The sequence below is a fragment of the Portunus trituberculatus genome, chromosome 14, assembly GCF_017591435.1.
Source record: "Portunus trituberculatus isolate SZX2019 chromosome 14, ASM1759143v1, whole genome shotgun sequence".
Lineage (NCBI taxonomy): Eukaryota > Metazoa > Arthropoda > Malacostraca > Decapoda > Portunidae > Portunus > Portunus trituberculatus.
In genome coordinates this window covers 7,456,667-7,484,456 of record NC_059268.1, presented here as the reverse complement: position 1 = coordinate 7,484,456, position 27,790 = coordinate 7,456,667, and the positions used below count along the sequence as shown (strand labels likewise).

The window sequence follows — 27,790 nt, the reverse complement described above, 5'->3', positions numbered from 1 at the left end:
GCTTTGTTCTCTCACCACGACTATTTTCCAAGGCCACAGAGATGACTAGCGGGATTTTCAAGAGTGTTTCTACAGTTAATAATGTAGAAACCTTGTCAATCTACCTATGGAACCGTAAAAAACACCTTAAAAAACTCATGTTAATTTAAATACAGCCTTTTGAAAGAGTGGAGGTGAAGCAATCCAATGTTTGAGAATATGAACCTAAGAGACAGAATAAAGGAAGAAAAGGACTAAGAAACGGAGACAAAGGGACAAGGCAAAGAGAAGAAATAAAAGGCAGAATTCAAAGAGGGTAAGAATACAAGAACTGAAGGCACGAAAGGCGAAGACGTAGAATAAGAAATAAATAACTCGAAAATGAAAGTCAGTGAATAGAAAACAAGGAAGAGGAAGATTTAAAGGGACAAAATAAAAGATCAAAAGACAAGAAAAATGAAGCGAAGGAGGGAGAGTGTCAGGAAAAGAGGAAAAGAAGAAAGAGAATAAGGGAAGAGAGCAAGAAAATTATGCAAAAGGTAGGGGAAACTGTACGTACAGAAAAGGCAAAGAGTAAAAAGAGAAAGACAAGGAGAGAGAGAAACGAAGGAGGGAGTGTGTCAGAAAAAGAAGAAAAGAAGAAAGAGAAGAAGAGAAGAAAGCAAGAAAATTATGCAAAAGACAAGGAAAACTGTACGTAAGAGTAAAAAGAGAGAGAAAGAAAAGAAAAACGAAGCAAAGGAAACAGTGTGAAAACGAAGAGGAAAAGGAAAGAGAATAAGGGAAGAAAGGAAGAAAATTATGCATAAGGTAAGAGAAAACACACGGAAAGACAAAGAATAAAGAAAAACAGAGAAAAACAAAAAAACAAGAAGCGAAGGAGTCAGCACGTGGGGAAAAAGAGGGAAAGAACAGGAAGGCGATTAAAAAGAAGGAAACAAGAAAAAAAGATAGAAAAAAAACATACGTACGGGGAAAAGTAAAGAAAAAAAGAGAAGAAGGACAAGAACCAAGAAACAAAAGAAGCAGCACATAAGAGAGAGAGAGAGAGAGAGAGAGAGAGAGAGAGAGAGAGAGAGAGAGAGAGAGAGAGAGAGAGAGAGAGAGAAACAAATCCCATAAAGTACGTAAGACTGACAAACAGCACTATTAAAACCTACCTACACTAATAATGCGCAGAATTTATAACGCTTATTATTTTCTTGCCTATTTATGAGTCAGGCTTAATTATCTTGAGCATTTACATACTTATTAGTGCGTCCACCTGTCTGATAAACAATGCTTCCCCGCCCCCTCCAACTCGTGAATGTTGAAGTGGGGCAGCTGAAGAGAGGAATGGAGGGAAAAAAGCCTTATGGAGGGAAGGAGGGACGGATGGATGGAGGGAGGGAGGGAGGAAGGGAATAAGTAGGGAAGGAAGGAAGGAAGGAAGGAAGGAAGGAAGGAAGGAAGGAAGGAAGGAAGGAAGAGGGATGGAGAAGTATTTAAGTTTTTAGTGTTGGAGGTGGAGAGAGAGAGAGAGAGAGAGAGATCAAAGTCACGCTTCCGCAGTCCCCCCCTCTCTCTCTCTCTCTCTCTACGACCTTCCCCAACACATAAGAAAGGCAAAATAGAAATAAAAGAATAAAAGAATGGAAATCTATAATATAGTGGGTTACCTCCGTGTGTGTGTGTGTGTGTGTGTGTGTGTGTGTGTGTGTGTGTGTGTGTGTGTGTGTGTGTGTGTGTGTGTGTGTGTGTGTGTGTGTGTGTGTGTGTGTAGATTATTTCAGTGTTACACAGCATAACAAATTTTCACACATCTTCAGTGCTGTGGTGGAAGACGAAACTAAGTCATGAAGGGCAAGCAATCTCCGGCTACACCTAATTAACATGTACAAAGTGGAACAGATGCGGCGGTTTCCTTTCGGGCCTCCTGTATTCCTGCGGCCACCGGAGGGACACAGTGAGCGTTTCAGCCTAAGAAGCAAGTGATCCAGTTTTCGTGGTGACTTTTCTCTGCCTCATACGGACGAGTGAACCGCAGTGTTAGTCCTTGATCTGCTGCCCTTGCCCGGTCTAGCGTGTAATGCAGTGGCTTCGTTCAGTAGAGTTTAGTTGACTTGCCTCGTTTTCTACAGTTTCGTCTTTGTGTGTCGCCTCTCTTTCCGTCACAGCAACTAGACGGTAATTAACAGAAGGCCACTGGTCTCTGTTTCATCTCAAGTGGAGGTCTGGTTCGCTTCTGTTTCTTCAAAGGACAGACCTAACGCCTTTGGAAGTGAAAATAATACGGTGTGACCCACTGGCCAAAGGAAAAAAGCAAATAATAACTGTGACGTACTAATTGACAGAACTCAGATTTTTAAGTTAATTTCAGATTGTTCCATTTTATTTCTATTAGTTATAGTATTTAAAGAACCGACTAAAAACTCATTTAAGCCTACTTAGAAAAAAATCTAGAATACTAATTAATGAGAATTGTAGATTTTACGTTCCTTTTCAGTATACGTTTCTTATTGATATCCGGCACGTGGAGCATTTCAAGGAGGATGAATAATGGACTCTTCATATTTGCTGTGATGATGACTTTACCCATTTTACCATAAAGCACAGAGCGAACCAAAAACAACTGCTACTAATGAGTTACTTACATTTTAGAAGGCTGTAATATGGAGGGTGTGTGTGTGTGTGTGTGTGTGTGTGTGTGTGTGTGTGTGTGTGTGTGTGTGTGTGTGTGTGTGTGTGTGTGTGTGTGTGTGTGTGTGTGTGTGTGTGTGTGTGTGTGTGTGTGTGTGTGTGTGTGTGTGTGTCTTAGGTAGGAGAGGGATGTTTCAAATTTCTCTTCATGGATATGAGAATGAGATCTCAATAATAAAAAAAATTTGAATTCTAGACACACGCCTTGGAAATCTTCGATAAAAAGTGTAATATTTAATTCAAGTTTTCTCGGCAAGATTTGGACAGTAATAACACTTAACCCCTACAGTATCGTGACGTGTTTTCATATTTATTCTGCTTATTATTTGCCGATCTTATACAACTTCAGAAACTTATGTAGGGGTAGAAATAGTAAAGACTCTGTGCATTAATCTTCTGACCTCCATAGACCCTTCCTATTATAAATAAAACCGTCTGATCATACCCAAACTTGTAGTAAAAATGTGTTCCAGTACTGAAGAAGTTAAAGGTCAGTATTTGCTGAATAAAATCTGAATGAGTATTAAAATAAGTGTTCTTCTATCTATCAATCAATAGATAAATAAATAAATAAATAAATCTATCAATCTACCTATCTATCTATTTAGGGAACCAGCATTTCAAGTGGGCTTTTATTCATATTTTGTTGCTCTTAACTGGTTTCCCTCCTGCATAAAAAATAAATCATCTATCTGTTTTCTCTCTATGCAATGCTAACGACAGTTCTGAGGAGCAAGATGGCACCAGGAGGGTATGGACAACAAAGAGAAGGAAAAGAGGAATGGTAGCCACCGAAAATCATCATTCGATCATTACATAGGGACACATAGCATAGAGGAGGAGAATGGTGAGGAGGACGAAAATGCTGAAGAGGAGGAGGAGGAGGAGGAGGAGGAGGAGGAGGAGGAGGAGGAGGAGGAGGAGGAGGAGGAGGAGGAGGAGGAGGAGGTGTTACATATCAGTGAAGAGTTACACCTACCTCAAGATTACGGTCACACTAATGGCAACGCTTATCGTCACACACTCACCTGTAAAAGAGAAAAGGAATCGATTAGTGAATTATGAAAACACGACGACATATAATAGAACAAATCCTGTTAATGCGATTACTGCTACTGATACTACTACTACTACTACTACTACTACTACTACTACTACTACTACTACTACTACTACTATTACTACTACTACTAGATAAACAATTCCTCCCTCGACAAAACAAGATCACGTTTGTTTAGTATAAATTGCGTGAATGTGTTAAGTGATAAGATTTCCATGCAGTTTTCATCGTGAGTGGAAATTGCCTTGGTAAAATGAAAAGCGTCTCAGTTACAGCAACGACGAAAACAATGAGCTTTTACACGCAAAGTCAGCAAACAAACTGCAGTGAGTCTCCATTCTCTTCTGTGAAAGCGAGACTGCCGGAGGACAACAAGAAGGACAAAGAGAAAGGAACGCTAAATGCCGCTCTTAAAGGGAAGTGGAGCAGTAATACAAACGAATGTTATCACTTCCAACTCATGTAAATAATTCCACGTGTACTTAAGAACTCATGTGGGTGACTTGTGGGTGACTATTCCCCAAAAATTAAGTCACTTTGTTTCTTCCTCGTCTTCCTTGTCTGAATACTGGTTCATTAGACACTGGGGGTCTTTTTATAAGCTGGAATGAGATAACAACAAAAGGAATGTATTATAAAAATTATATAAAACGTCTACTGAAGGTGCTAGTCCTAATATAGTAAAGTTAAATAAAAAGTGTCTTCAAATCTCTTACTTCAAACAGTCTAAATCTTAGAAGGGAGGAAACACAGAAACAGCAGAGTTCCAGAGTTTATTACTTTGCTATAGGAAGGTCAGACAAGGAGCGTAGGTAGTATGTCTGAGATTAAATGATATTCGTACTGCTACTGTTCATACTACTATTTCTACTGCTACTATCATTACTACTACTACTACTACTACTACTACTACTACTGCTACTACTCCTACAACTACTACTACTAATGCTGCAACTGCTGCTTCTATCACTACTACTACTACCACTATTGCTTCTATCACTACTGCTACTGCTTCTATCACTACTACTGTTACTGTTACTACTACTACTACTACTACTACTACTACTACTACTACTACTACTACTATTTTTATCACTACTTCTAATACTACTACTACTACTACTACTGCTGCTGCTTCTATCACTACTACTACTACTACTACTACTACTACTACTACTACTACTACTACTACTACTACTACTACTACTACTACTACTACTACTACTACTACTACTACTACTACTACTACTACTACTACTATTAGTACAATCCGTCTTATCCGCCCATGTATGAAGTACTCTTCGCATGTTTGGGAGGGTTCCACTAACACAGTTTTATAAGATAGGGTGGAATCAAAAGCTTTTCATCTCATCAATTCCCCACCTCTATCTGACTGTCTTCAGCCTCTTTCTCACCGCCCTGATTGTTGCAACTCTTGCTATCTTTTATTGTTATTTTCATCCTAACTGCTCTTCTGATCTTGTTAACTGCATGCCTCTCCTCCCCCTGCGGCCTTGCTGCACAAGGCTTTCTTCTTCCTCTCACCCATATTCTTTTCAACTCTCTAATGTAAGAGTTAACAATTACTCTCAGTCTTTCATACCTTTCTCTGGTAAACTCTGGAACAACCTGCCTATATCTAATATTCCCAACTTCCTATGACTTGACTTCATTCAAGAAGGAGGTTTCAAGACATTTGCCGCTATCTTTTGGCTAATTCTATCGGTTCTATAAGGAGACTGACAACTGAGCGGGCTTTTTTATTCTATATTTTTTGTTGCCCTTGGCCAGTTTTCCTCTCTTACATAAAAAAAGGTAAAAACCACTACTACTACTACTACTACTACTACTACTACTACTACTACTACTAATAATAATAATAATAATAATAATAATAATAATAATAATAATACTGTAATAATAGTAATAATAATAATAATAATAATAATAATAATAATCCCATCAGCCCCTTAGCATAACGACATATTCATTAGCTGTCAGGTTAGAGCGATGCCTCAAAATAACAACTGCAATCATGTTTATGCCCCACCATTGAAAAATAGATAAATAGATAAATAAATTATAATGTTTACAAATAATGATAACAATAAAAATAAATAAATAAAAATAACCCGGGAAAATGTTTTATTAGTCATTTTTCTGTTGTATGACACATGAATTATAAGAGAAGTACGTAAGTTTGTACTACACTATTGCCATTTTTCTCTTTTTTTTTTCAGGTAGAGTAAATGTCATGACACATTAGGTTTCAAGACATTTGAGTAACTCTTTCTAGTCTTTTATGGAGACTGCAATTCTAGTGGGCCCTTTTTTCTAATATATTTTTTGGGGCCTTCGCAGTTCACCCTCTTACACACACAAAAAAAAAAAACTTCATTGGTGTGTGTGTGTGTGTGTGTGTGTGTGTGTGTGTGTGTGTGTGTGTGTGTGTGTGTGTGTGTGTGTGTGTGTGTGTGTGTGTGTGTGTGTGTGTGTGTGTGATAAAAAAAAAAAACATACATACAAGCTAGATTAAAAAAAAATGGTGCAGAATATCCATGATCATGAAAAAAAAAAAAAAAAAAAAAAGAAAGATGGTGAAAATACAGAACGAAAAAAAAAAATTGGCTTAATCCGGCGCGGTTATGAGTCGTTTGTTCTGTTTCATGTCTTTTGTGTTCTCTTTTTCTCGAGATGGGCGGCTTTTGGGCGTTTGGAGTTCTTTGTTTCAAAAGCTTGAGAGGCACAGACCCCTTCCTCCCACCTCTCTTCCTGTAATTGAAAGTAATTGTGTAGGTGTCCCAGAGAGAGAGAGAGAGAGAGAGAGAGAGAGAGAGAGAGAGAGAGAGAGAGAGAGAGAGAGAGAGAGAGAGAGAGAGAGAGAGAGAGAGAGAGAGAGAGAGAGAGAGAGATTTGAAACACTTATGCCTTATTTGTTACATTTTAAAGAAGTGTAAATACAAGAGAGACTATAAGAAATGTGCGTTTTTCCAACAATGTATAATAATCAAAAGTTCAGTTACACATCTTACACGTGTTTGTTCTTATTTGTTGTTATTGTTGTCATTGCTGTCATTATAATAGCTGAGTCTTTATGTCTTCATCACACCACTTATATATTTCAACTTCCGTAGTTTTTTCCACTTAATAAACTATGCAATGTTATATTATCACCTGTGGCTTCTTTCTTTTTTCTTATTTATCTTTATGACAGTGTTTTTTGCTCTCGTTCGGTCCTCCTACATAAAACAAACTCCTCTGTGACAACAAGAAACCACTGTAAGCATAATTGTCATGTTCTCTTACGTTTCAATGCAAGTGAATCGACTCCACCATAATATATACACACACTGTTACTGGTGGATATCTTTGTATGCATGCTGGACACTCCAACACACACACACACACACACACACACTGAGTAAAAACCTGATCGCCACACTGTATTTCCGCCCACAGACGCTCACTGGACAACAAGGACGCTGGAATTACAAGTGAGGAAAGGAAAAAGTTGGTCCAAGGGAGGCGATACATCAGGTACAAAATTTAGTTAACCTGGGCCACACCGACGATTTTTCTAGGTAGTCCCTGGTGGCCTGTGTGTGTGTGTGTGTGTGTGTGTGTGTGTGTGTGTGTGTGTGTGTGTGTGTGTGTGTGTGTGTGTGTGTGTGTGTGTGTGTGTGTGTGTGTGTGTGTGTGTGTGTGTGTGTGTGTGTGTGTGTCAAGTAGCAGTGGCGAACCGAGTATATTTGCGTGTCTGTCTGCTCAGGTACAGTACGAGTCTTTCTGTCAGCGAACCCATGGCTTACATTCATATATGGCTAAACTTTATCCGTCACTATTCAAATGTTTCTTTCCACTAGTTCATACACATCAGGCCTCAGATCATATATATGCCTCAGTTCTTTCGTCCCATTAATAAGGAGTAAACCTGTTCTGTTATGGCCTAATATATAAAACTGCCTCAAGATCACTAAATAAAATAATGCAAGTGTTATAAAAGTGAAGCAATAGCGCCAGACTGTGAAGTGGTGAGTCGTTTGAGTGGAGGAATTAATGAAAATGCTAATCACGAGCAGTCTTCCTTCAATTACTTCCTGTTGCACGTGGCTCACCGGGCACAGCGCAGAGAGAGAGAGAGAGAGAGAGAGAGAGAGAGAGAGAGAGAGAGAGAGAGAATTTTTTTTTACCTAAGACCGATAAATGCAAACAAAATAAAGAAGGAAGATATACAGCGAATGAATGACTGAAATTTGAAATACATAGCACATGAGTGAATGGAAACTGGGAAAGAGGAAACAAAGCAACTACATACAAAAGCTTCTCAAAGTACATGTACACAGCACTTATTTAATTAAAGGATACAGTGCAGGGAAAAAAAACGACGTAAAAGCGAAAGTGGAAAAAAAAAAGCTAAGGGAGAAATGTACGTTTTTCTTGTATATTCCGGATAAAACTGAAAAAAAAAGTACCAGGGAATTCTAAATACGAGGAAAGTGAGAATCCGTAACTACTGTACATGTAGGATGAAATTACTTTATCGCTCTTTTTTCGAGGAGGAGGAGAAGGAGGAGGAGGAGGAGGAGGAGGAGGAGGAAAGAGGGGAAGAAGAAGAAAAAGAGGAGAAAGATGCAGAGAAAAAACCGTACATCAAATTTTTTCGTAGACTTGTATAATTAAATTGTGTGTGTATTCTCTCTCTCTCTCTCTCTCTCTCTCTCTCTCTCTCTCTCTCTCTCTCTAACCCTACGTCCCTCCATTCCTGTTTCCCTCCCAGTAATTAAGCAACTCCCCTCTATGTCCGGCCTGTCTTGCCCACCACACACTCATCCACGGAGGCTCACTGGCAAAGTACTCGGATAACAAGTTCATTGCTGCACGTTCGAATCCAGATCGTCTCTCTCTCTCTCTCTCTCTCTCTCTCTCTCTCTCTCTCTCTCTCTCTCCATCTAGCTCCACATCCCAAATATTCTACAGCTATGGACCACAATCTTACAAGTTTTTATTGGCTGCTAGCAATGTACATTTCTCAGTCTGGAGAGAGAGAGAGAGAGAGAGAGAGAGAGAGAGAGAGAGAGAGAGAGAGAGAGAGAGAGAGAGAGAGGATGGCATCATTAACTGTACAACACACACACACACACACACACACACACACACACACACACACACACACACACACGGTAATGTTAGGCTTAAAACGCTTCTCTCTCCCCCATCCTCTCTCCATTTATCGTTTTTCCACATTTCCTCTCCTTCATTTCCTCTTCATTTATTTCTTTCTTATTTTACTTTGAGCTGCATCAGTAACCGCCACCAGAACCGCCAATCAATCAACAGTTTTTAAGAGAGAATTTCACCGCGGATAAACTTGCATTTATCTAATCTTTACTCACTTTTTTTTTTATCAATACAAATTAATCTAAAGACACATACAGGTACTGATAAATATTAGGACGTGTGTGTGCGTGTGTGCGTGAGTGTAGCCAGTGGGTGTAATAACATGTCCTGTAACGCTATTAACACTGTACGCAGCTCATAACTGTGTCATCACATCCCTGGAGAATCACCACAGCGCAACAGTGATCTATATTGCAGTGAAGGATGGAAACCGCACGCGCGTTCCTGCTTACCTTGTGCACACTCACTGAAAGGAAGTAACGACCGCCACTGTAATGAAACCCGTATTCAAAAACGTTTTGCTCTCTCACCACGACTTTTTTCAAATGCCACATAGATAATTAGCTGCATTCTTCAGAGTATTTCTTCTGTAAATAACGCAGGAATCTTGTCAATCAATCATTAAAACCACAAAAATATCTTTAAAAGTTCGTGTAACTCTTGTAACTGTAGATAGAAGTTATCACTGACTGTTACAGCTTTATTTTTCCAAGACCTTGATTCAAAGTACAATTTCAAAAGGTCCCAGTGAGACCAGGAGTTATCAAGGAATTCAAATATCCTCACTGTCTGTATATTTGTTTTTGCCGAATCGTGTAGGATTACTCAACTGACGCAGTGAGTTTAACACGATCGAAGCATTAAACAAACGCAATAATTTCCTTACATGTATGGAGCTGTAGCACGACATGTTGAGTAAAATTCAAGTTTTAGAGTGCTAATGACTACAGTATTTATTACCATCGAGAAAGCCAGAACTCAATACCAGGCATTCTTTTAATCCCCTTCTGTACCATAACGCGGTTCCATACTCATTCTGGTTAATATTTGGTGATTTTATACAGCTTCAGAAACTTATGTTCGGGATTTAAATAGTGAAGACTCTGGCCATTAATCTTCTGACCTCCATAGTCCCTTCCTATTGTCAATGAAATGGTTTAATCGTACCTAAAACTAGAGGTAAAATGTGTCCCAGTACTGAAGGAGTTAAGCTTAGGAAGCCAACGGAAAGGGTTAAGGGATGTGTTGAGACGCAGGATTACACAAGGACGCAAGGGCTGGACCATGTCAGGGGCCTTCACAGCTGTGGGCGATGGTGACGCAATGAACCAAGATCAGGGACCCCATAAGGATAGATGAAACTTTTCCTAAGACACCTCATTCCTCTTCCTGGTCAAAGTTCAGTCGTAGAAGTCTGGATTGCCTTCTCCTCTCACTAATTGATACAGAAAAATATAATTAAGTTTAAAAAAGACGCTTAGTTAATGTTTGCATATACGTATTTGTATCTATTTGTATTGCACGTTTGCATATATAGATCTCTTTTTCCTACAGTTGAAGTACGGTTCTTCGATAACACGTAGTTGTGGGAGATTCTAAAGAAGTATATTACAGAAAAAAAGTAATATCTTGACCTAAATGGGATTCTTAAAATACAGCTACGGCACGTCGCTCTAATTCAACAAAGGAATGAGACGCAAAGGGGAGGGACGACGCACATATGCACTCAGTTGTATCTCAGTGTCCAGCGAGGAGTCGGCAGTTGCCGGTTGAAGGGACGAACTGATAAACAGGCGGAGGAATGCCAAAGAGAGCGGAAAAAATCTGGCACAAGTTCACTGAACCATAAAAGCTTTTATTCAACTTTGAAATATAAAATTCACTGAACATCTTGACGTCAGTATTCATATATAGCAACTATACAGTCTACGGAATACAAAAAAAGAACTAGGAACTTTCATAAAAATTAACTGTAGCATAAAAAAACATTCTATATTTTTGACGTCAACGCTTGAAGCAATGTACATCCACTCCTCGCTGTTATCATCTTGTATTATGTTCACCCCAAACACCAACACGTCTGCAAGGGAAGCTGTGCGTGCCTGATGAGTGAAACCACGAGTCTCAGTTCGAGGAAGGACCAGACCAGATGGCACACAGGCTGGCCACCTGTTCACCCTCTTTATGGTCGTCGGGCGATCAGAGAGTCCATGTTGCGAGCCGCGAAAGGTGAACGGCGATAGTCTGTTGTTTATTACCCACACGTCACCATGAGCCTCGCGTTTCAGACCAGGAAGTTTTCGCTCACCGCACCTCGTCTTTAAGGGCCAGAGAGGAGCGTAGTGAGAGGGTCTGGGGAACACCTGTTGAGTGAGGAGGATCAAGGGGGACGCGGTGAGTGTGCCATGGAGAGACGTTGGCCGTAGTGGAGATGCAAAGAATGGGATGACGGAATAAGATGCAATGGTCAAGAATAATTTCAAGAGATGAGTACATTATGGTAGGAAGAAAAAACAAAAAGAACAAGAAACAGGAAAAACAAGAACAGCAACACACTGCTGGAGGAGACACGGAAAGATACAAATGGACAAGTAGGATAGGCAAGACTTCCACAAACTTATGAGAAGGACGGAGGCTTGACTCCTTCACGTTAACAAACAATAAATGTGGCTGGAAAAGATGTAAACTTTGTGGTGTTCATTGGAGTGTGCACGGCTCTCCAGGCTCTGTTGAACTGCCTGTTACGATAATAAAAGCATGCAGGGAAGTGTGGAGAGTGGAGGGAGGTTGAAAGGGGGATGGTACTTGTGTGTATATACAAGGCAGTGATGGGGAAGGAAAAGGAAGTAGAGCGGTAACTTTCAAGTCTTTCACGACCACACTGTGAAAATATCAGGCTTTCATGTCCCGCGAGCTAGGATTTGAAAAAGAAAGAATGTAATGTAAAGTTGTTTGCTGGTGTGTGTGTGTGTGTGTGTGTGTGTGTGTGTGTGTGTGTGTGTGTGTGTGTGTGTGTGTGTGTGTGTGTGTGTGTGTGTGTGTGTGTGTGTTCACGGTTCTAAAGTCATATTTATAACAAGACACCTATTCTAGCGAGGATTATAAACTTTTCACCTTCGCCTACAACAGTTAGTCCAGACATACTTGGCTTATACACTATTCATTTATCATTATGTATTTATCCATTATGTAGCTTCATTTTTTCGATACAAGGCTCATTACCAGTGTGTGTGTGTGTGTGTGTGTGTGTGTGTGTGTGTGTGTGTGTGTGTGTGTGTGTGTGTGTGCTTGTGTATGTATGACGCATCAAACGAGTGCCGTGTGACGCATTAGCCGCTTATGGATGCTGTAGTCTGCGTCACAAAGTCTGGCACACTACGTTTGCCATCTGAAGTCACGTGAACACAAAGAACATTGCCCCGAGTAATGTTTCCCCCACCCCAGCACCACCACCCACCCGTCACCGCCCCTGCCGGCTGACTGACGTATTATCTCGATTAGATCTTTGATTGGAGAGGACGATGAGAGGAAAAAATAGACTACACGAATTGAAATGACTGAAAAACTCGATAACATTACGTCTGTCTATTATCTGTGAGAGTTGAATTCTGAAACACTTATCCGCACAGCCTCCACTATTTCAAAGAACTCTAGTTGTAGTCACACGTGTTTTCAAGGATTTTTTTTATATGGTTTTAGTGATGGATTAACACGATTTCTACTTTAACAAAATAAGAAACAGTCTTGAGAACCAGGGTAATAACAATTCTCCGGCATATATCCACTATTTTAGAGCTGTAGATAAAATTACGTGTTTTCAAGGATGTTTTTACGGTTTTAGTGATACATTAACACGATTTCTACCTTAACAACCAGACAAATAATCTCAGTGGCCTTTGAAACTCGTCATGGTGAGAGAGTAAGAAAAGAGTTTATAAATACCGATCTTGATACGCTAAGTTTTCCTAAAGGGTCCCCAGATGTACTGTACCTTACACGGCTGGTTCCTCCTTTTTGGTACGGTACGGTGCATCTTTACGTGGCTAATCATGCCTTATCTCGCCACACACATCACCTCGCCTTATACTGTCATCCCCTCACACCTCCACCCATTCATTCCTCCCTTTACACTCACTCCCTCTATTCAACGCCTTCCCTGTATTATGTGGGACGATCTCTCTCTCTCTCTCTCTCTCTCTCTCTCTCTCTCACACACACACACACACACACACACACACACACACGATCACAAGGTGGAGTCAAAAGCTTTTCGCCTCATCAGCTCTCTTCCCTTAACTGACTATCTTCAATCCCTCACACTTTTGCTACTCACTCACTCATTAACTGACTCTCTCTCTGGTTACGAGACAGCAAAGACACACACACACACACACACACACACACACACACACACACACACACACACACACACACACACACACAATTTTCCCAATGTACCCATACAATTTTCCCAATGTAAATACAATATCTGGCCTCTTAACATCCCTGCCGGAGACAAAAAATAAATCTTGGTATCATCTATCACACATGCACAGCTCACCTAGGGTCAACGTGGCACTGGTAACAAAACTGAGGAAACATGATACAAGTTACACAAAGCAGCCATCGCCGCTGACCTCAATAAAGCATGAATTATAGATAATATGTCCATGTATGTAGGTAGGTAGGCGTGGCCAGAGATCGATTAATTCACCGTATTCATGCTCACTGCGGTGTGTGTGTGTGTGTGTGTGTGTGTGTGTGTGTGTGTGTGTGTGTGTGTGTGTGTGTGTGTGTGTGTGTGTGTGTGTGTGTGTGTTTTCTTCCGATACTTTCACAACACTCTAATTGAAGTCGCACGAGTCTTACGGCTTTTAATACACGGTTCTAGTGACAAATTTTCAACATTTCTTAATTATTAAAAGATAAACAGTCTTGAGAAAGTGACTTATATTCTCTGTGGCCTATGAAATACCTCGTGGTGAGAGATCAAAAGTTTCTGAATACCGGCTCGGATCTTTACATGAATAACAAATATTTCCTTCCCTCGCACATTCATAACAAGAAGAGAAGTAGTCGATGTTGTCGCTTTCGTTTACATATATCCTCTTGGTGTCTTTATTTTTATCTGATTCGAATAGAAGAGAGAAAGTTAAAAAAAATAAAAGAAGAGGAAAGATTAGAGAGAGAAAAGAAACGAGCAGAAAAGGAAAAAGAGAAAGAGAGAGAGAGGAGAGAGAAAGAGGAAGGGAAGACAAAAATCTACTCGCCCAAATCCGTAAAAAAATCATTTCTCTTCGTATGCACCTTTTACTATTCCTCTTTCCTCTTTTTCCGTTTCTTCGTCCCTAAGGTGGTAAGAAATCGAGAGATAGATGTCGCCGTTGTAATAGTATTCGTACCCTATTAGGAGTTCCTCGTGCTTTAATGTCTAGATTTTTTTTTTCATTTTCACTTACATTTGGCAGCATCTGTTTACTAGTGAGAAGCGATAAAGGACTGATAGCTGGCGGTGAGGAAACTAGTAATTTTGGTTCACGTTGCGGAGTGTCAGTGGCTTGGCACTTCCAAGTCGACGTGTAAAGAAGAGGCGGGTGAGGGGAAGCTTCTGGGTACTCACACCGCTATCTGACAACTTCATATGTGTTCTGACATAGCCTGGCAGCCTCTCTCTCTCTCTCTCTCTCTCTCTCTCTCTCTCTCTCTCTCTCTCTCTCTCTCTCACACACACACACACACACACACACACACACACACATTACTTCTAAAGCTGCCTCTACCTATCTCAGGATTTCTTTTTCGGCAACAGTAATGCTAGTGAATTAGCCAGATCGTCTCAGTGGTTTTACCGTGTACTCTCCACATTAATAAAGGCGCCTCTACTATAGTACAGCAAGCCGCGCCAGTACTCATGTATTTCAAGGAAGATACGTGGAATCAATCTGTCTTTCTTAGTGTAGCGCGTTACACTATTACGTCTGGTTGGTGAGGGAAGAATACTGAATGGGATGGTTCTCTCTCCTTATGGAAGAGACTTTACTTGATAATCTCTCTCTCTCTCTCTCTCTCTCTCTCTCTCTCTCTCTCTCTCTCTCTCTAGTATAGCAACATAATGAATCCAAATCCAAAGTTCTGAAGGACGCACGCTACGTTTCACTCAAAAACGTTCATTGGTCGTATTTTGAAGGATGCTTCTCTCGTAAAGACTATTTTCAAAAGACCAATGGAAAGGCATGTAGATTTTTTTTTCATTCATAACGTAAGTCTTTGTTAAACTGTTTAACTATCATTAGGAACACGAAAACACTCTTGTGCAAATCTCCTATCGCTTCCACGAGAGGATCTTAAAAGTGATTGTCCGGAATATTTAGTCTGTATAATCTGAAAGCTTCTTTGGCTTATCTTCACTAGTCTCAACACGCTCAAGAAAAGTTACTTGTGGCAGACTCTCTATGAACATAGCTACCTAATTCTACCTATCATCCTCATCTATATTTTTGTCTAATCTTCTTTTAAAGCTTCCTATTGATTATTAAGAAACCCAGAAGACAACTACCGAATAAAATAACAACCTATCGAAAAGGTGGAAGAAAGAAGTTAAACAAATGAAAAAAAAAAGAACGAATCACTTACAGCAGAAAAACTTGGAAGCACTTTTCAACAGTCTAAGAGAAAAAAAAAAGAAAAAAAGAAGGAAAAGGAAATCCTTGCGCTAAGCTTGAGTAGAAGCGATTATAAACTGTCATGGCGGGGCGTGAGGGTCGGAATCACCACTTCTGGTGTAGTGGTTCCTGTTCCCCTGGTCACTCGTCACTGCGCTGCTTAAGTGATGAACGGCATGCGAGCTAGAATATAAATGACTGAATGAAAAAAGAAATGCGGAAGAAAGCAAGATTAGAATAAAGGAATACAGGACGAAGAAAAAAGAAAAGAGATGAAGGAAAGAAGAACAGAAAAAACGAAAAAAAAAGAAACAAAGAAAAGAAAAGGAGAGAACAGAACAAAATAAAACGAAACGAAACAAAAAAAAAGAAAAAAAGAAAACACTCAAACCCTTCAAACATCACTGCAAAGTAAACAATAACAGAGAGAAAAAAAATTCTACACAACTTCCATGTCTCCACGACCGAGTGCCGTCCCCACATCACCACCACAATCACCACACACTAGGAAATGCATAAGTTCACCTGCTCCCTGCACGACTGTCTCTCCTCTTGTAAGCAGTGAGCGTATAGAACTAGTGAGGTTAACTGACTGACAAGCATTCCGACACAACAGTTACAATGAAGACACAAGAAAAATCCACACTCATTCCGTGCAAGACCACACTTCATATTCCTCTTCCTCCTCTTCTCGTTAGTATTGATAGGATATAGGACTAGTGAGGTTAACTGACTGATAAGCATTCCGACACCACAATTATAATGAAGACACCAGGAAATCCACACTCACTCCTTGCAAGACTACACACACACCTTATCTTCCTCTTCCTTCTCCTCCTCCTCTAGTTCGTGGTGAGTGGATATAGAGCTAGTGATGTTACCTGACTGACAAGCATCCCAACACCACAATGACAGTGAAGACACCAGGAAATCCACACCCAGTCCTTTCAAGACCACACCCCATCTTCCTCTTCCTTCTCCTCCTCCTCTAGTTCGTGGTGAGTGGATATAGAGCTAGTGATGTTACCTGACTGACAAGCATCCCAACACCACAATGACAGTGAAGATACAAGGAAATGCATTAACTCACTCACTCTTTGTAAGACCACACCTCCTTCTCTTCCTCCTCTTCTCGTCGGCAGTGAGTGGATATACGTAGAACTAGTGATGTTACCTGACTGACAAGCATCCCAGCACCACAATGACAATGAAGACACAAGGAAATGCAAAAACTCATTCCTTACAAGACCACGCTTCCTTTTCCTCCTCCTCCTCCTCCTCCTCTGCCTCCTCTCGTTAGTGGTGAGTGGATGTGGAATTATAGAACTAGTAAAGTTAAATGCATAAACTTATTCCTTAGAAGACCAAGCCTCGATCTCTTCCTCTTCCTCTTCCTCCTCCTTCTCCTCTCGTTAGTATTGACAGAATATAGAACTTATGAGGTTAACTGACTGATAAACATCCCAACATAATTACAATCAAAACACACGCAAATGCATAAACTCATTCTTCACCAGACCACACCCCATCTTCCTCCTCCTCCTCCTCCTCCTCCTCCTCTTCTTCTTCTTCCTCCTCTTCTTGTTAGCAAAGTGGATATAGAACCAGTGTGGTGAATTAATGTACGTCATAAAACACGTGGCCAATATCCAGGTAAATACCTATAATGGCCAAAGGTAACGGCGCTCGCTAGGTAAGTAGTATTATGGCTTTCTGGGATTAATTATTTTACTGGTAGACGATTTCTCTTACAATTACCTGCAGCACTGAGTCGCTAAAGTAATCCTGTAGACTCTTTCCCTTTCGTGTCTATAGTAAACACTGTAGTACCGGTCGCTGTATTGGGAGAGTGTAATGCAAGTGAGGTCATTTTAAATTTACTGTACGGATGATAAGAACCAAAATAAATAAGTAATGTAAATGAATAATGAGCGATGTCTTTCCGCACTCCTCATTGCCAGGGAGTGGAATACAAAGCCATACTCATAACTCCACTGATACGGTGCCAAAATAGTAACTAAGTGCAATAAGGCAATGGTTTTGGATTCTCTTTTGGGATGTGCACCTCAGTACGCCTTTTTTTATCTTCTAATTTTGTTTCCCTTAGCCTCTGCTTCTACACAATAAAAAAAGAGGAAGAACAAGAAGAAAAATAACAAGAAGAACGAACAAGAAAGGACACTACCCTTGTCATGGAAATCTATAATAAAACGACGTGTGCTTCAACAAAACATCATAACTTTCTGAATTACTGCACTGTATCTTCTAGATTGATATAGCTACGCCTATCATAATCAACCGCGTGAAACTCAACAAGTCTGCTGTTGTTTGTTCATCCTTTGAGTGCCACGAGGTGATAGCCGGGCCTGGGTAGCCTTTGGAGGTCGGGCTGTGGATGATCTAAACCTCCAAAACCCACAGGCGAACCATCCAGCTCTTCAAGGGTAAACCTAGAGGTCACTTAGGCCTAAGGTGTTAAAAAAGCCATTACCTCGCAGCAAGCCGCCCTCCTCCTTCCCTTAATGAGCGTGTGCAACAGCGCCCTGCATCTTTTTAATAGGATGTTATACGCACCGCTTACACCAAACGACTAAAGACATTAAGACACTCACGATAATTTCTTGTCGACATAAAGCCATGACAAGATAATGAGTTCTCAGACAGGTGTTCCTTTCTTACCTTAATTTCTGCAACATTGAGAAAATAGGGTTTATTTAATTTTGCCTCTTGAAATTATCCTGATGAACCGAACACTGCCCCACATCTAGCCAGAGCGCGGGGGACAGTAGAGTAATCCCAAACCTATTGTACTTCGCCAGCTGGACAGAGGTAAAGAGCGGGCCAGTACACTGCTATGACAGCCGCGGTGATTAAGATTCCCCTTGAAACAGGACAAGGCACACAAGTGAGGCAGGTGCGGCAACCTAACAGCCATATGATATTAGTAAAGGTGGTAGACAAACACACACTCCCTGAACTCCTGCCAACTAGGTGACATCTTTCCTATTAACAAGAAGACAGCACTGGTGAGTCACTGAGGACCTTAACTGTTGCTGTGCTGTCTGTCCTGACCTTGCCTTACAGCAACACGTGAATGTTTCTCAAGAATGTAACACCTTCACAAGCGCGTTACTGCGGTGAGGGAGTGAATATCTAAATTCAGTGAGTTATGGTGCCGCAACAACAAGATCACAAGGCACCGACTATGGTTACAAAAGCGCTGTCTCTTCTACCAAGATTGAACTTAACAAGTTTAGACGTAAGCAGACCACTGTAACACAGAACCAGAAGGATTCTCTCGTAGTGAGGGGTCTTTACCTGTCGAGTGCTCGCTGCTGCTCTCTTAGCCGGCACCGAGCCACGCCACTCCTTTTATCGCTGTGGTGGTGCACGTTTTCTTTCTTTCTTTTTTTTTTTTTTTTTTTGCTCTATCGCATGAAACATTAAAGCCCATCAAGTTTTTCCACTCATCCGATGAAGTAAACAAACAATGAGTCCCTCCTCCCTCTATATACGGACCACTAATGATCTTAACCCTTTATTTTATCTTGCACTAGCCAAAGAAAGACTGCAGTTACTATAAGAGCATTAACAACTCGAGCGACTCTTTGAATTACTGTGGTGTCGTTTGAAATCTTACCATTAACTTGCCCCACAACATTTTATTAAGCTTGAAGGAAAACCCACAAGTGGTTAGAAGCCCAATATAGTTCACGAGATGTTACGTTAGTCTGTTTACTCGTGACTACGCTAAAATGTACAAATATCTACGAGTATGCAATGTTTGTGATTCTCATCACCTGTAAAATGATATCACAGAAGCAACGCATTCAGCTATACCTCCTGCTTAAACACACCTGTCCTTTCAACTCCTCCCGTCAACAAATAATGATCCTGCATCACGACGCTCCATCTCGAACGGGAAGCGCGCAACAACCCGCGTGACTCAAACACGAGGTGAGGCGCGCGCGGGGGTCATGAAGAGAGGGAGAAGGCAGAGCGGTGGCCTTACTTACCTTTATTGTGTTTGTTTGCGTTGGTCGCGGAGGAAGCTCGCGGCAGATGATGCACCTTGTGGTTGCGAAGGTTGGCGAGGAGTGAGCGTGCAGGAGGATAAGGAAGCGGCAGCTCTGCAGAGTGCGGCGCGTGACAAGGTGCGGAGTGAACGACAGGTGACCGCGCGCTGGTATATACTCGTACAGCACATGGGGGCGGGGCGTCACACCTGGGCGGCGCAAGCGTTCCCTCCCCTCCCTGCACGGCCCACGCCACCTACGGAAAGACCTACACCTCACACCTACACGCAGACGTACAGGAGGGGCAGGAAAGTGCTCGGGGGTTAGGGGAGGGATGGGGAAGGTCAGGCCAGTATTTTGAACTTGATCATGAAGGTTTAAAACGTACTCAATAAGATCACACAACACTATTAACTCCTGTGTGTGTGTGTGTGTGTGTGTGTGTGTGTGTGTGTGTGTGTGTGTGTGTGTGTGTGTGTGTGTGTGTGTGTGTGTGTGTGTGTGTGTGTGTGTGTGTGTGTGTTCACCTAGTACAAAATCCAGATGCTAAGTGTATTATTCTTGTATCGCTAAGTGAGTCAGATTTTAGCACGTATGCATATGAGGATCTTTGTTGAGGAGAACACTCATTATAATATACCATACTGAGAGAGACAGAAAATAAAAAAAAACTCCCCTTAAGTAACGTGTGAGAGAGAGAAAGGCAGGAGTGTGAACGGTAATGAGGACTGACAGTGACACGGTGTTGATATGAAGCATTACTATGAAGATGAGGATGAGAAGCTATCAGTGAATAAGAGTAGCGAATGTATAACCAGTAAATTGAGTGACTCCAGCGCCAGTGTAGAGCGGAAGAGTGAAAAGTGGTGCCAGAGTAAGAGTACGAGCAATGCATTCGAGCTGTGGGAGTGTCAGGGTGCATGGTGCGGTGGTGTCAGTGTGAAGGCACAAGGGGATGGGAGGTGACATATGGGTACAAGAGGTTCATGAGGGTTCGAGGTGCAAAGGGTTTAGAGGAGTTCCGGCAGCATGAGGGTTTGAAGGTGATGTGGGGTGGGGGAGGTTAATGCACCAGTAATATGCAAATATAGAGTAAAATAAGAGTGAGATAGTGTGTATATGTGTGTATACGTGTCAGTCATTTCGTAAACCAACTAAATTGACCCACAGAAAAAAAAAGAACAGGAAATATTTGATATACCAAACTTCCCACGAACAATGGACTCACGAGGAAAAGAAATGACCGATCTGAACAAGTTAGAATTTCGAGGGAGGTGCAAGAAGGCCGGCCAGCTGGACTATTCCCAGATACACCAATAAAGTGAGGGAGAAAGTAACTCAATGATGAACTTCTGCATTGATAAGATGGACAGAATGGGGTTGAGAGAGAGAGAGAGAGAGAGAGAGAGAGAGAGAGAGAGAGAGAGAGAGAGAGAGAGAGAGAGAGAGAGAGAGAGAGAGAAGAGAAGAGAAGAGAAGAGAAGAGAAGAGAAGAGAAGAGAAGAGAAGAGAAGAGAAGAGAAGAGAAGAGAAGAAGAGAAGAGAGAAAAGAGAAAAGAGAAGAGAAGAGAAGAGAAGAGAAGAGGAAAGAGGTGAGAAGAGAACAGAACAGAAAAGACAGACAGACAGACAGTAAATATCGCACAAGAAAATACAGGAATAAGATTTAGAACACCTGTAGCTCTCTCTCTCTCTCTCTCTCTCTCTCTCTCTCTCTCTCTCTCTCTCTCGTAAAATATGGACCATACATCATCTTTATTTTCCCACAAAGAAAACAAAAAGGTAGAATAATATTTCCTGAGGCGTCCCTTTGAGCTACGTAATGGCGTTAACAAATAGCAGGTTAGAGACCAACAAATTAGACTTTAAACCACGAGTACACGTGTATATTTCTTTGTTACATTTCTTCTTTCCTTAAGAGAATTATTGTTATACTTGCTCATGTATATATGTATGTATCATAAACCGCTGTGGGCAATATCTATTTACCTATATGTCTGGCTTTTATCTATCTATCTATCAGTTTATTCATTTATCTATATATCTGTCTATCTATTGATTGATTTATGTATGTATCTATCTATCTTTCTTTTCTATCTTATTACTTATATGTCTATCTATTTATGTCTACCTAACAGTCTATAAATGTATTTATCTAACTACTTTCCTATTAATTTATCTATGCATATATCTATCTATCTACCTACCTGTTTATCTTCCTACCTATCTAATACCTACCTACATATACACCTATCAGTCTATTAATCTATGTATCTTTCTGCGCGGATGTGTCCATGTGAGGCAAAGAGAAAGAACTTTAAACTTGTCCCAAATCGAACATTAATCAAAAACTCAACTAAGAGCTTATAAAAATGAGGAATACCAATGGTATTTACAATGTGGGTCTGGGAGGCGAGGATATTACGACGTTTGGGTTCAGGAGAGATTAAGGTCAAGCAGATCCTCGAGGCAATGCGAGTAAGTAGACTGTAGGTATCTATTCCTACTGTCTATTCTGCACCAGAGCATGCCAATTTCTCCGACATATTCACGGGATTATCGAAAGGCAGTTAATACGAACGTGTAGCGCATGATCCGGTGTTTATGCTGCCGGTTGAGTGTAAACAGGTATTGTATCTAACGAGCAGACTGTATTGCTGTATTTTGGTGCTGTAACTCCTGCGCTGCGCTGGGATTTACTAAAGTATATGTACGTTTGCCATTATTCATTTGGTGAAGGAAGGATGAATATAACGAATATGATAAAAAAGACTCGAAGCAGTGGATATGTGGTTCCTATACGACGGATGATGAGAATTCCTTAGACTGCACGACTTTCAAATGAAACTCCACAGAGAAAAGCAGGACCAGAAAGAACACTGATGAAAAGCATTAGGGGAAAGGCAGTTAAAATTTGCAAGCCACGTTTTGACAGAACATGGACAAGAGAGGGATATTGGGAAGAGCAGAAGCGACGAGAGCGAGGGGAAGACAGAGTTAAGTTTATGGATACACTGTTGGAACACATCGGTGGAAGGAAGGCTGTGGACTTTTAAAACTTGATAAAGGGAAATAATAGTGGTGTCCCATAATCGCCAACATCACTTGATTGGCACTATGGTAAAAGTAAAAGAATGATGAGCAGAAAGTTTTTTTTTTTTATATATACCTTTGACCAACTTAACTCAGAGCAGGGAGGATACGATATAGCACTGGTGTGGAATACAATGTGGTTGCTGATAAATGAGATGGATTGTGGTTTTTACAATGTGGGCGTAAAGGGATTGGAATGTATGGCAGTGTGAGAGTGTGAGATGACGGACGTTAAAGTGCAGTGAGAGTAGTGTCAGGGTATGCACTTTTTAAAGGCAGTTCAAGGAAGAAAAAAATGGTTCAGTTGTCTGTCAGTAAAGTGATACAGAATTCGAGGCGAAGGCAACTGACAGTGTAAGGACGAACGAAATGTTATCCTATAACGAACTGATGAAGATGTGTAAGGTAAGGAATAGCGTAAAGGTGTATATAGATGAAAGGAAACAGAGAGAGAGAGAGAGAGAGAGAGAGAGAGAGAGAGAGAGAGAGAGAGAGAGAGAGAGAGAGAGAGAGAGAGAGAGAGAGAGAGAGAGAGAGAGAGAGAAAATACTAGCATGAAGTGTATAGGGTGTGAGTTAAGAGTTGATAGTATGAGGGTGTGAGGGCATCGCTGTCTGGGTGAGGTGAGGAGTGAGTGTGTGGGTGTCAGGTGACGAGGTGCAGTGTGAGGGTGTGAGGGTGTGTATGGTGGCAGGGGAGGGCGGCGGGTATTAGGTGGTATCAACGCTGCGTGGGAGTGAGGCATGAGAGCCCTAAAAAGTGTCCCTGAGTCTGGTGGGATCAGGGGAAGCTTGTGACGAGTTTTGGCGGGGTATCGTTGCTTTTTCCACGCTACACTCGCTAAAGTTTCTAAAGACTGCAAAGAGCCATGCATGTCAGCGACGTGGTCCATGTATTTATCTATTCATTTATTCATTCATTCATTCGTTTATTACATCACGGCCCCATGTTTGTTATTACCACAGACTAGGGGGGAAGAATATCTGCTTTTCTTTCTTAACAAGTACTTCTTTGTGTGTGTTCCTCCCATGCAGTCTACATCTCAACCCATAAAGACTTAAGACTGTATTCTCAAACTCTTAGAAATTTCAATATAATTACATTTAAAGAGCATATGATTCAACAGTCGTATTCTAAAAAGAGGTTTTCTTTAAAATAATACAGAAATCATGGAAGCACCTTTTAAAACTTTAATAACATCCACTACGATGGAATGTTTAAAAATAAAACCCTCAAAGTTACGGGAGAGTAGGTTGCGTAACATGTAAATAATCTCAAACCATCGGAAACTCGCTAAAAAAATAAATAAATAAATAAAAAGACAAGCAGTGACGAAGGTGAACACACTCAATGAATTACAGAAAAAATGCAGTGACTCAAACCACTTAAGTAACCTAACCTTACGTAACAGAAATACAGAAACTTCAACGTGGGGGGGTCAACGCTTCACTTAGTACACGCCAGCCTGTTTGTCCAGCCTCATCAGCAGAGATCAGAGGCCACCAAAAGTGCAGGCAGATAGAGAGCACAAGGAGAACACCATCTGGACCTGAATTGAGCTAACTTTGGCCGTTCTCAGCACCGGCAAACTTTGGAGAAATTGGTCCCTTCTGTCCCCTGCCCCGCCTACCGCCCAAGAGAGAGAGAGAGAGAGAGAGAGAGAGAGAGAGAGAGAGAGAGAGAGAGAGAGAGAGAGAGAGAGAGAGAGAGAGAGAGAGAGAGAGAGAAATATTAGTGTGATGCCTCAAAATGACCACAAAATCACGCTCATGCTTCATCACTGAAAAGTAATAAAAGAAATAATAATAAGCGTTAATAATGTAAATCAATAAATAAATAGAATAAGGATTAAAATCCCAACATTAACGTGTGTGTGTGTGTGTGTGTGTGTGTGTGTGTGTGTGTGTGTGTGTGTGTGTGTGTGTGTGTGTGTGTGTGTGTGTGTGTGTGTGTGTGTGTGTGTGTGTGTGTGTGTGTGTGTGTGTGTGTGTGTGTGTGTGGCAGGGCTCTCAACGCATCTGCTCTCGGTACAGATGTCTCAGAGGATCGATGGCGGCGCTGAGGCTGCTGGAAACCTCACTGCTCAGCACCTCACTACCATTACAACCACTCTGTGCCACTTCATCATCACCATCATCACATCAAAGATTCTCCCGCTTATATCCTCCTCCTATCTCTCTCACCTCATCATTTCCATGCAGTCTCCCTGAGCAAAATTCCTTATCTCCTCTGCCTCTCCGTCCGTCCTGCCTTAATTTGTCATCATCTTATCACTCAGTTTCGTTAAAGACAGAGTTGTGGATAAGAATGAATGGTGGAAATCATTATTAGGCATGTTTTATATTGCAAGGACTGCCACGTGTACTCCTCGTGGTTTCCTCAAGCTTCCTGTGTTCTTAAATATACAACCAGTTTTTTTGGTTCCTAGTTCTGAAGAGGAGAGCGCTGGTTTTCTTCCTCAAACACGAATGTAATAACGAGAATGTATTACTCACTACCTTTCCCATAACTAATTTCCCATAACAGGAAAACATATCGTAAAATGAAAAAAAATGTAACTGTACCTATATTTTGTGACAAGAGTGTTCATGTACAGTTCAGTGATTCTAAATATTTAAATTGGTATCTTTTCTCTATCTTCGTCACTAAGGCAGCAGAAAACGCGTTCCTCACAGCACTGGCCACCTCACTGAACAGTGGAACCACAATGCAAGCCTCAGTCTGTTCCGTTAACAGACTTAAAGTCAAAGGAAGGAGGATATACAAAAACAGGTAGGGAGCATATTCGTATTTCAGAAGTATTTGCCAAAGACAGATGTCAAAATACAGATGACGTCCATAGGCGGATGATGAACTCTCCTGACCAACATGTATATACTCAGATCCGTCTGCAGTGTCACCACCACAAATAGCTTCCTTGAATCCGTACTTTTCCTTCGTGGAGGCGTCTCGATACCTACGAGATTCCTTGTGGCGCTGGTTGAGGTGGAAACTCGCTACCTTATGGGCATTGTATTAGAAAGAACAACGAATAAAGAATAAACAAATAAATAAAGCTGAATACATAATGCATGCCAAGTAATAAAAGAAAAAAACTTATTAATATTTCATGCCATTCCTAAAATAGCTGCACTTTTTCATCGATTAGTTACCATTAGTGTTCGAGTAATAATTATTTTGGCATGTGCGAAAAAAAAACGAAATATCTTTTCATCATCATCATCATCATCATCATCATCATCATCAAATATCAGTAGCAGGAGTAGCAGCAGCAGCAGTACTAGTAGTAGTAGTAGTAGTAGTAGCAGCAGCAGCAGTAGTAGTAGCAGCAGCAGCAGTAGCAGTAGTAGTAGTAGTAGTAGTAGTTGTTGTTGTTGTTGTTGTTGTTGTTGTTGTTGTTGTTGTTGTTGTTGTTGTTGTAGTAGTAGTAGTAGTAGTAGTAGTAGTAGTAGTAGTAGTAGTAGTAGTAGTAGTAGTAGTAATTATTATTATTATTATTATTATTATTATTATTATTATTATTATTATTATTATTATTATTATTATTATTATTATTATTATTATTATTATTATTATCATTATCATTATTATTATTATTATTATTATTATTATTATTATTATTATTATTATCATTACCACTACTACTACTACTACTACTTCTACTAGTATTAATAATAAAAATAATAATAATAATAATAACAATATTATCATTATTATTATTTTTTCATTATTATTATTATTATCATTATCATTGTTATTGTTATTATTACTGTTTTACTATCATTTTCATTATCATTATCATTATCATTATCATCATTACCATTATCATATGTAGTAGTAGTATCTATTTTTCCTTTTTTATGCATTTATGTATTTTAGTTTGCTTTGCCTACATGATAATGTTGTCTTATTTTTCCTTCTCTTTGTACAATTGTAAGCGACACTTGCAGTCTGGAGAAACACGAACAACTGAGAATATAAAAACCATAAAAAAGCTAACGCTAATTTTGTGCCCAGTTTAGTTATGTAATCTCGTTAATACACAATGTCATTAAATACACTCAGGTAACAACACGAATTCACAATAGACAGAATAGGTTTTCTACATCAGAGAAAAGTTTCATGCAATTACATTTACCTTGACTTCTGGCTGACAAAGCACAAGTAAACATCACTTAACAAAAAGGCCACGTATTCATTCATATTGTATACTATTTTTTACCTTCCTGGAATCATTTTGATGGAACGGCTCAAAGGAACAAAAATAAACATTTCTGGTAAACTTGCCTCGCCGCAGGTGTTCGGTATACCCACCCTGGCTCTCGCCGCAGCCTGGACACATTCGAACGTTGCCCCTGGTCCCGTGCAGTGAGTGATCTGTGGGCAAACATGGGTACTCATATAGTGTCAGGATCATGCAGTTGTCAAATGTTACATGTTCTTCATAATACTGCGCAGGTTGCCAGCTTACCGAAGAACACTAACTGGTGCTATCACCCAGCCAATTATTACGTATTAAGCTGTTTGGATGTAATCGAAAGGAGATTTCCTGCTCTCTTACTTCCCCTCCACACACACACACGCACGCACGCACGCACACACACACACACACACACACACACACACACACACACAAGGAAGATACCGCCACCTGAATATTTATGGAATGATTTTTCTATTTATCCATAATCCAAGAGAAAATCAACTAAAGGAAAATAAGTATTCCTTGTTTTAAAATATCTAAATCATAATATTCTTTCATCTAATCTTGCAACGAATGACTCACCGGATCAATGAGAGCACTAAATTACCCAAACTGCTACACATTACTAACCACTTTTTTCGTATCAAGTTACATGAATTCAAGTGAAAGAAGAGCAACCTTACTTGTCTCAACGCGTCTATACGTACCTCATTTCGTATGGCTAACAAAAATGTTACCGAGGAAATTTAAACTTTTTTAAGGAAGCTTAAAGCAAAAGCTTCCTTGGACGTCACCCTGACATACTAATAGAGGGACTTGAGTTCATTCACTGTTTCACTGAAACCTCGACACACCATAACCCTTGGTGATTGTTTCTTCTCGTGCGAATAAAACTGTGATAGCAGATTACTTCCCGCTG

The 27,790-nt window shown here is 40.5% G+C and overlaps 1 protein-coding gene across 1 annotated transcript in view; it reads right to left on the bottom strand.

Annotated features, from left to right (window-relative positions):
- Positions 1-19,737, bottom strand: part of LOC123503736 (short neuropeptide F-like) — a 116,763-nt gene extending 97,026 nt beyond the window's left edge. The window contains exon 1 of the mRNA XM_045253727.1: positions 19,575-19,737. The gene's annotated coding sequence lies outside the window, so the exon portion shown is untranslated. The remainder of the gene's footprint in view (positions 1-19,574) is intronic.
- Positions 19,738-27,790: the final 8,053 nt, after the last annotated feature.